At 42.4% G+C, this 10,240-nt stretch overlaps 2 non-coding genes across 2 annotated transcripts; one reads left to right on the top strand and one right to left on the bottom strand.

Annotated features, from left to right (window-relative positions):
* Positions 1 to 5,721: 5,721 nt before the first annotated feature.
* TRNAV-AAC (transfer RNA valine (anticodon AAC)) lies at positions 5,722 to 5,794 on the top strand. Its single transcript has one exon. It is a non-coding gene; the product is annotated as a tRNA-Val (tRNA).
* A 3,957-nt stretch (positions 5,795 to 9,751) lies between these two features.
* On the bottom strand, positions 9,752 to 9,824 carry TRNAV-AAC (transfer RNA valine (anticodon AAC)). The gene has a single exon. It is a non-coding gene; the product is annotated as a tRNA-Val (tRNA).
* Positions 9,825 to 10,240: the final 416 nt, after the last annotated feature.

Genomic DNA, 10,240 nt, shown 5'->3' with positions numbered 1-10,240 from the left:
GGAAAAATAAGCCCACAAACCAGGCAGAGTCAATTGACTCAAAGGAATATTTCTGAATATATCTGAAATGACGGTTTTATGCAAGAAAAAGCTTAATTTTTGAGCAATGCTTTATGCACTGAGATTGGTTGTCTAGCATATCTGTTTTAATAGCACTTTAATAAATAAAGCTGATCTGATCTTATTAGAGAATATCTGCGTGAAGTAAGTGGTAATGAATAAGAACCCCTAATAAGCATCATTCCAGGGATGGATCTTCAGCTCTCTGGGAGTTTGGTATTGTGCCCCAAAGGCTCTTGTAAATCCAGCTGCAGTTCTTGCTCATCATTTAGAAGATTAGGGCTGATAAGCGACATCAAGCCTTATTAGAACAGGCCAAGGCAACAGGAAACATTAATTGGGTAATTTAATGCACAAGGAGACAATAAATGCCTGCATTGTGGTTCAGATCCTGTTTCTCTATTGATTTGTTCATGTCTTATTTTGTGAAATTCTCACAGATCTTTAGCGGAGAGACCACATCACTAAGTCTATGTTTAAAAATACCAGATTAATTCTGCTATTTCCTACAACTTCGCTTCACCTCCTGTGTTACCAGGGTACCTTTCAGCAGCCTTGTCCTTGGCAAGCTGAGGAATGATGCTCCCCTGCCTTGTGGACTCCTCAAAACCAGGTGGGGAGAGACCCAGGGCACATCAGTTACCTCAGTGAAATGGTATCTCACCACCTCACTTGTGTTATGACTTCATCTCTTAGAAGAAAATGAGTATATTCCATATCCCTGTGAATCAGACAGGGAAGAGCACACAACAGGAGCACGGAGACTTGGAGGAAGCCCCAAGTGTCTTTTCCTTCTGAGAGCTGGGGGCACTTGATAAAGTTCCCTTGTCTTTCACTGTTCTGAAGGAGATGGGGAAAATCCTGCTGGATTTATGTGCCTCCAGAAGTACAGAAGATGAGAAGAAACTCCTACATGGGTATTTTTCTCCTGTCTAATTTGCCCACTGCTAGTGGCAAATTACCCATAATTTACCCACTGCTTGTGGAGTCACAATCAACTCATGGTGGATTTTAATGTCATGAATGTCAAAATCTCAATACCAGCTCCCCATCTGGATCCCAGGTTGAGATTTCCTTCATAGAATCATAGAATCATTTCAGTTGGAAGAGACCCTTAAAGGTCACCTGGTCCAACTCCCCTGCAATGAACAGGGACACCTACAGATAGATCAGGTTATTCAGTCCTGTCCAGCCTAACCTTAAATGTCTCCAAAGACAAGGCATCTACAGCTTCTCTGGGCATACTGTTTCAGTGCCTCATCACCCTATTTACGAAAATATTCTCCTTTACAACCAATCTAAATCTTCCCTCTTTTATTTGAAACCATCTCCCCTTGTTCTACCACAACAGACCCTGCAAAAGAAGAGGCAGGATCCACCAGCATAACTCCTCGTCACCACCACACGAACCATTTCCTTAGGGCCTCACATAGTGAAGACTCACAATTAATAATTCAATTTAAGAACACAGCAATTCAAAAGTAATTACATTCCCTTATGAAAAAAAAGTCATGATTAATGATTACAAAAATTAAAATCATAGTTCCCCATCTCTCTCCATAACACTTCTGGGGAAATATATAATCTACTGTATCACTCAGCTACTATGGGCGATATTTCATCTCAGGTATCATATTTTGACCTGGGGTTTATTTATTTCTTTAAATGCTTGACTTCATACGTAAAAATAAATAAATAAGTGGATTTCCCTTGATGCCATAAAATTTCATAGAAAATAATGGCCCTATGGAAACAAAAAGCATCATCTACAGAAGCATTTCTTAACATTCAGGTGTTGCTTTTTGCAGTCTTTTCCAATTGTAATTTCCACCCAGCCAAGACTTTTACTGGCTAGTTTGAGGCTAGCTCTGCAATTTATGCTTATACATAAACAGCCCTGATTTTAATTGCTATCAACTTCTTAGACTTGATAGATGGTTGAAAACATTTTTTTCTCTCCGGAGACCATTTACTTTGCCATGTATTGACACATTTTTAAGATTTATACTCCACTAAGGAGTGGAGTTTACAATAAAAAGTAATGTATTCCGTGGCTGTGAATGGTAATGTTGTTAAATAATCCAAAGACGTTTCACATCTGATAGTTATTTCCCTTTTACTCCCATCCCTAAACTGGTTTAGTTCTACTATAGATTTGGGATTTTAAAGATAACAGAGAATTTAGAGATATAATATTTCTTAAGTTTTCTTCTGCTAGAGAAGTTATTGGATTCATGACCACACTTCCATTTTCCCCAGTAGTTACTTTAAAAAGGTAGCTCCTATGGAAATGTTTTGCTCATCCATGAGACAAGATTAATCCCTTATTTTCACAGAATCATAGAATTGTAGAATGGTTTGGGTTGGAAGGGACCTTTCAGATCATCCAATTCCAACCCCCTGCTACAGGCATAGAGGAGGTTGCTCAGAGCCCCATCCAGCCTGGGACCAGCTTGTACTTTTATGGAGTTCAAACCGATATTGTTCTGTGTCTAAAACTCCAGCTTATGTGGCTTTTACCATTGAGTTAGAGGATATTTTCATGTTTATTTCACCTGTAGCATAAGTAGGTTACAAAAATACTGTTCGATGACTGGTTCTTTTCTGATGGATTTTAAATTACACACGGGATATTCTTAAGAAGTGAGTTGCATACACATATATCATACACATATTATGAACTTGACTCCTGTCGCCTCCGGTGTTTAGAAATGGTGTGCACACAAAGAGGTTAATGCTCTGATTTTCAGGTAATTCACTTTTGAACGGCTCGCTCGGAGATTAATAGCTCTGAAAACATCCAAACGTAATGGGATTACAGTATGCTACTAACCGGCTCCTGGGGGTAGCACTGCAGCGCAGTGATGAGGCTGCAGTGGCATACAGCGGTGACACATGGAAACTGCAGCTCTTTCCCACCACACCGTGGGTTTTTCGCTCAGGTTACTGGTTTCTATTGATGACATCGGTCATAAACTGGCACGGGGCTTGCTCGCAGTGCTCTGCCCTGAGATCATTAGGGAGAGACCCCTTCTCCAAGGACACTGTACTGACCCAGGTGTGAAGGAGAAGCTGTCTGCTTTTCTCCCACGCAGAAGAATTGAAGACTCACATCTGCTGTACCATAGGGCTGGCTGTGTTGCAGACTCCTTAGGGAAACTGTTGCAGGCAAGAATGGTCGGAAGGGTTGGACACTCTTCAAATTTTCAGCTATTTTTACCCAGTAATTTTGATTGATTTGGAGGAAAAAAAGGTAAAGACCCCCAAAGAGAGAAAATCTATAACAAACCTACTGATAAAAGATGAAAAATACTGACTGGGGACCAGCCAAAACATTTCTTAGTTTCAAGAATTTTTGAGTGCAGAGAAACCCCTTTGATTAGTAGATGTGAGAACAGGTTAAATTCACAGTAACTCTGTGAGGCAGGAATGATTGTCTGGGAGAAAATGAGCTCAGAAGGAAACCAAGGATGCTGCCCAGGGCCATAGAGCTGAGAAGGAACCCAGACGTTCCTGGGTAGCCCAGGTACAGACTGACTGGGCTTTGTTTGCTTGATTCCCCCTTGAGAGCTGCAGAAGCTCAAAATACGACTTTTAAGTCACTCACATGGCAGAACTCACTGACTACCCGCACTGACCTCCCCTCTGCTAATCTGCCAAAACCAAACTGCAACAGTATGATGCAGAGAAGAGATGAAAGAGAAGGAGGGATTCAAGTTTATGAGAGAAAAGCAGTAGTGGTGAATCTCTGCACTGAAAGAAAAGGACCTCCTGAACAAGGAGCAGACATAAGCTGCAGAGAGTAAGGAGAACACACAGTCCCTCCGTACACCCACTTCTTAACTAACAACCAGGGATGGTCAAAATGCTGTCCAGAAACTGCATCTGGAGGGCATCTGCCTCTCCAAGTGTGACTATTGCCTACACTAAAGGATACCAGCTTTGTGCAGGTGAGTCTTCAAGAATCCAAGGATATATAGATAATGTTTTCATGTTTGTCCTTGTCACTGATTTCAACAGAACTTGGAAGTTTAAAGACATACAGAAACCTTCTCTGATGTCAATGCTTCCCAACTCCGTGAAAGTTAAACTTAGATTATCTTTATTACAGGGGTACAAGCCTATCTCATGCAGATAGACTATTCCTTCTTTCGGTGAAAACAGTGGAAGTTTCTGTAGGTGCACCCATGCATCTATTCTGTCCCTTGTAAGCAACAGAAGAATGATGATAGGAGAGCAGCCATTGCATACTCATCGTGCTTTGACTGTAACGGCGTATCCACAGTGCATGAATGTGTTTAAATGGATCCCTTCTTATGATGCTTGCAAAAGCAGGCAAGCAGTTCATTCACTTCCTATGGAGACATGTTTAGCCCACCCAGGAGTTGTTTTTGAACATTGCTACTGATCGTTACCTGTAGCGAGCGAGCCAGAAAAAGTATTAAACATTCATGTAGTTCAGCTGTGCCTATTGACTCTGCATTTTAAATAGACTCTGCTGCGCTCTCCCAGTGGAAAGATTTATTTTGCTTTAAGAATATATAGGGCTGTTCTTTCGGTACTTTTTCTTTGTTTAACAAGAAGCTCTGTTGCTGTAAACCCAGCAGACAATAAAACCAGTCAGGAGCTTTTATCGAGGATGTCTGACCCATCGCCTGGCAATAATTAGTTCAGGTTAATTACAGCAAATCTGTAGATTTGCAGCCTGAAATCATCTCATCCCCTAAGCTGAACCCTCCAGAGGTTTCTTTTATGAGCTCTGCATCCTAAGGGTGGACTTAAAGTAATGAATTTGTCTCTAATAAGATTCATAGGTTTGTTCCCTAAGCAATGGTGTCAATTATAGAATGTAACGCTGATGGCTTATTTTGCTGAAAATTGAGAAATTGAGAGTTTTTAATGAAGCATGCAGGACTTCTACACTTTTCTTTAACTCTTTGCATTGATGAAAAGCACAAAAATACAATTATGTGAAATATTGTACCACTTTCTATGTATTTCTCTGTGTGCCAGTAGCTAATTTCCTTCTGCTCTGTAATGGAAAAGGTTAATGTAATGACTCTGAGATTTCATTTGGAAATGTTCCAGAAGAGTGTCTGAGTATTTGCTGCACTTAATGGCAGGAAGTAATAAGTGAGGTTATGTATTGGTGAAAAATGTTTCATGTACTGAGAAGATTAATACTGGAGAGAGGCACAGGGGACACAAGCCCGAGGCTTCCTCCTCAATTCTGACACAATATAATATGTCCATACTTGATACGTGCCCTTCTGCAGTTAGTTCTTAATCATTAACAAAGCAGACAGGAAGCCTCTGGGGGACATGGTCTCGGAGAAAGAGAAGGAACTGGTTTTAGGGTTGTCTTCTCTTCCATAAATGAGAAGCAGGCACACCCAGCTGGGAGCACTGGACTGGGTGCAACTGGTACCAGTATCTACACAGCAATACCATGACAAAACTGCTCCAAGGGTTCAGTTCCATCACAAGTATTTCAGTGTGTGAAGCGATTGTACTTAAGGCTTCTGGAGGATCGTAGAACATCCCCAGATGGAAAGGACCCACATGGAGTCCAACTCCCAGCTCCATTACAGCTCCACCCCAAAACCAGACTATTTGTCACTCAGGGAAACCAAAAAATAGCAAGGAGTAATAACGAAGTAGGTTTCTGTAGTGTAGTGGTTATCACGTTCGCCTAACACGCGAAAGGTCCCTGGTTCAAAACCAGGCAGAAACATCATCCCCTTTTGATGCCTTGCACTACCTCAGCTCCACCTGACACTGACGCAAATGCTGGACACAAACGATGGGACTAGTGGCAGAAGGGAGACCAGGAGACCCATGCAAAAGGCTACAAGGGGGCTGCTTCGAGGGCCTTGCCCATGTGTGCTTGGCATCTCTCATGCTTCTGCTCTCCTACCTGGACACACTGCCATGTAGATGGCCTGCCACATCCTTCTGACTCCACTTTTCTCCACTCCCCAACATACACTGTGGCTTTGGGGAAAGCCAAGTTGTGGTTACGTATAGCCAAGAAGGGGCTCATTCCTGTGGCAAATCACTGCATCACTGCCCTATGCTATCCATCACATATATTTCTTCTGTACAGAATAACAGAATATCCCAAGTTGGAAGGAACCCACCAGGATTATCGAGTTCAACTCCTGGCTCTACACAGTGCCACACAAAAATCAGACCCTATGTTTGAGAGCAGTGTCCAAACGCTCCTTGAACTTCAGCACTTGGAACCACATACCAGGCAGGACAGATTGCTGCTTTCACTGGAGGTCCGGCTCATACTAGGAGTAGGAACTGAGGGCTGGTCAACAAGTCTTCCTCACGCATGCAAGCACAATCAGCTTCAGAACAGCCTGGCAGCTACAGCACTTGTCTCAAACATGTGAGGACCGAACCTGAGCCTTAGAAACCTGTCTTGGCCACTTCTCTAAGAATCTTTCATTTACAAAGGCATCAGGCAGGGGGTGGCTAGGATGGGCACCTACAGACATGTTGCTATTAACCCTGTTAACGTGGCACTGCGGTGTATTGTGCTGTGTAACAAGAAGGACTGCAGAAAGGTTCAGCTGCCCAGAATATCCATCCTGTAATCCTGTATTGCAGTCTGAACTCCCCTCACTTGGAACCTGTAACCTGCTAATTGCCTTATCCTCATTTATATGATAAGTGGTTCATTTCCTTTATTGTGATTGAATCCCCTCCCTACATTACAAGAAAACTGGAGCTGCAGAGAGTGCTTGATTGGATTTCATTGCTGTAGGCCATTTCTTAAACAGGTTACGGGTTGACAAACATAGAAGGAGGATCAATATCCATTCTTTGCCTCATTGACAAGCTAATCTTTTCAGTAAACATTTCATCAGTGCCTGCCATTTGTATACACACCTGCCTCGCGAGGATGGAGAAAGCTCTGCTTTATAAGGTTTGGGTAACTAATAAACCTAAAGGCAAGAATGTAAGCGGAGCAAATCATCTAGATAGCATTTTTAGGAAAATAGTCTTTCATTGTCTACAGAATCTAACCAAGCACATTTTCAACTGTTCTTAATGGTAATTAGGTTGCGTTACATCCAGGCCCAGTGCCAGCTTCTGGTTCTGTAATCCTCTGATTCTCCGCTCTCATCAGAGGTAAAAGGACTATTTGAATCGGGGTAGCTATGAAGCTAGGGCTCTGCTAAATACTTAGAAATCATGAGTCATACTCCAGAAGAAAGCAAGAGGGTTTTGTTCAGTGTGTTTGGAGACATCTTTCTTGTTTGCTTTTGTGTCACACGCTGAAGTCTCCTTCCCCCACAAGCGTGTGGGTTGGAAACTGGCATTGTCTCTTACAGAAGTGAGGGCCAAGATTATTGCTATATTTAGGCTTCTCTTACATTCCTGTGTATTAGAATTACATAGTTGAATGATGAAGGCTGCAAAAATTAGCAGTGCTGAATTTCGGACCGTGCGAAAGCATTCACGGCATTCCTACTGAAGGGAAGGAAAGTCGACAGCAGACATGAAACGTTGGGGACACAAGAAAAGAAACAATATCGCTGTTGATACTTCTGCAGCACATTTGTTAACATCTTCCTATCTTCAACACCAAGAGCCTATAAACTTTCCTGATTCTTTTCTTCCGTGACGTGTAGAGAACTCGCACAGAGAGCATAGAAATACTGACTAGTCAAATCAACTTTGCTGGCAGGAGAAAACATCAGAGGTAAAGATTACTCCAGGTGTAACTTTGCTGACATAAGAAATATTTCAGTTCTGCATCTTTCTAGAGAAAATTCAGCTCATACAATCATTCAGTGTTCCAAGAGTCAGAATAAAGTAGAGTAGTGTGAACATTAGGGAACACGTATGTATTTCCTTTTCTTTACAAGGGGATCTTTTAATAAGAAGTCCTTTAAGATGAACATTAATCAACTGCAACACACCTCCGATGTCTGTTCTCTCATCTACATTAGTTCAGGAAGAACAAATGGAAAGAAAGTGCTCAGTTAATACTCAGCAGTCTCAGAAAGGACTCAGTGTAATGTGTTTTCAGTATGTTGGGTGCCCTCTTTTCTCCTATCAAGCTGGTCCATTGTAGGTCCAAGAACTTTTGTTTCGCAGTCTTTTCAATTAGCAAAAGCAATGCTAGGATACATCTTTCATTTGATGTGCAGGCTAGAATAGAAATTTAATAGGGAAAAATATTCCCATAACCATAGGTTAATTGCTAGTAAATGTTGCTCAAGCATCTTGGTTACGTTGATTAATGGCCCCCGGTGAGCAGCTGAAAAATGGCTGGGCTGTTGGACAGATTGTTAGCAATTTTAACTCTTCAGCTATTGTGATGGGCACAGAGAAACAATTGCTAACATTTATAATGTGCTTCACTGAGTACAACAGCATACAGCAATGTGAGTTATGGTTAGATAGAAACAATCACTGGTTTGTTCTTGCATTCAATTATATGGAAGTTTACAGAGAAGACAGAAAAAGGTGAGGGTTTTGTTTGGCTTCATTTGCTTTGGTGTTCTTTTTGCAAAGCATTTGGACACATCCTTGATAAATGCATGCGAGATTTTATATGTAAATACAATATATTCACTTCTGTTCATTACTCCTATTATTATAAAGAGGAGAGGAACAGAGATCACGTCCTAGAACGTATTTCATTTCATAAAGGCAAAGCAATATTAAGCTGTGCTTTGCAACAGGACAAGGCTTGCAGTCCAAAAGCTGAAGGAAAGAATGATGAGGTTTCAGGCCACCTCTGATCTGCCACAAATGTAATTGCCACAGTTGTCCTGAGAGCATCTGGGAGACCCCGATACTTGTGATCATTCATGAGAGTTCCTCTTAATACCTGGACTGAGACGCCATGACCCACCTTAAATCCCAGGAAGTGGAAATAAAACAATCCTGGACTGCGAGAGAAGGTAGCAAGAAGCTGAAGGGGATATCTGGCTGATAATGAGACAAATTCACTTGCAGCAGGCTCCTGGAAAGCTCATCAAGAACGACCCGTCACACTGTTTCAGAACATATGCAACAGGAAATTACAGCCTGAAGGCACTTTGTTCGCTGGCAATTTGCAACCAAGAAAGGGAGATGGAGGACAAACCAAAATAATTGAATAAAACTCTTTGAGCTTTATATGTAAGCTCTGCATTTTCCAAGGGAAGTGGGCAAGCAGCCAAGGGGACGTGATATGGCACTAATTATCAAATAGAGGAGAGAAATAATAGCTTCCTTGTTGGTTCATGGAGCTACAAGTTGGACTCAGTGATCCCTGGGAGTCCCTTCGAACAAGGGATGATGTATGATTCTATACAGAATGAATATATGTGACAGGTTGTTCTATGCAGTGCTTTGCTTGGCCTTATCTCATCACCAGCCAGCTCACTCCTAAGGAGCATTTTTTCCTTCTCTGCTTTCCCCAAAGCCACAGTGTATGTTGGGGAGCAGAGAAAAGTGGAGTCAGAAGGATGTGGGAGGCCATCTACATGGCAGTGTGTCCAGGTAGGAGAGCAGAAGCATGGGAGATGCCAAGCACACTTGGGAAGGCCCTCGAAGCAGCCCCTTGTAGCCTTTTGCATGGGTCTCCTGGTCTCCCTTCTGCCACTAGTCCCATTGTTTGTGTCCAGCATTTGTGTCAGTGTCAGGTAGAGCTGAGGTAGTGCAAGGCATCAAAAGGGGATGATGTTTCTGCCTGGTTTTGAACCAGGGACCTTTCGCGTGTTAGGCGAACGTGATAACCACTACACTACAGAAACCTTCTTTGTTGTTATTTCTTGTTATTATTTGGCTTCCTTGAGTGAATATCCCTTTGCTTTGGGTGCAGGTGTGGGTAAAGCAGCAGCCCCGGAGCTGCTCTGTTTGAGGAACAGCAGGTCTCAATTCTGGGACCATTGAGAAAAGACAGCACCGAATAGAAACCCACTTTACCCCACTCTGTATTAAAAGTTGCTTGGTTAAATACCTTCCAAATTACATTCTCAGTCAAATTCGTGCAACTGAAAAACAAAACAATATCAAAGAGGAAAAGCTTGCGCTGCATAAATCGCATCCCCTCGCATCCCAGCCCCGGAAAGATGCTGTGCTGCTGCCTGCCCTCCTCAACCCTCATCAGGAGAGCGAAGCGAGCTGCGAATCGAAGAGCAACGCCGCCCCCTGCCGATCTTTATGGTTC

This window comes from Coturnix japonica, chromosome 2, assembly GCF_054131305.1.
Source record: "Coturnix japonica strain WE chromosome 2, WE-NBRP24, whole genome shotgun sequence".
NCBI classification, from domain to species: domain Eukaryota; kingdom Metazoa; phylum Chordata; class Aves; order Galliformes; family Phasianidae; genus Coturnix; species Coturnix japonica.
The sequence above is the reverse complement of the archived record's forward strand: the minus strand, read 5'-3'. Positions and strand labels throughout refer to the sequence as shown.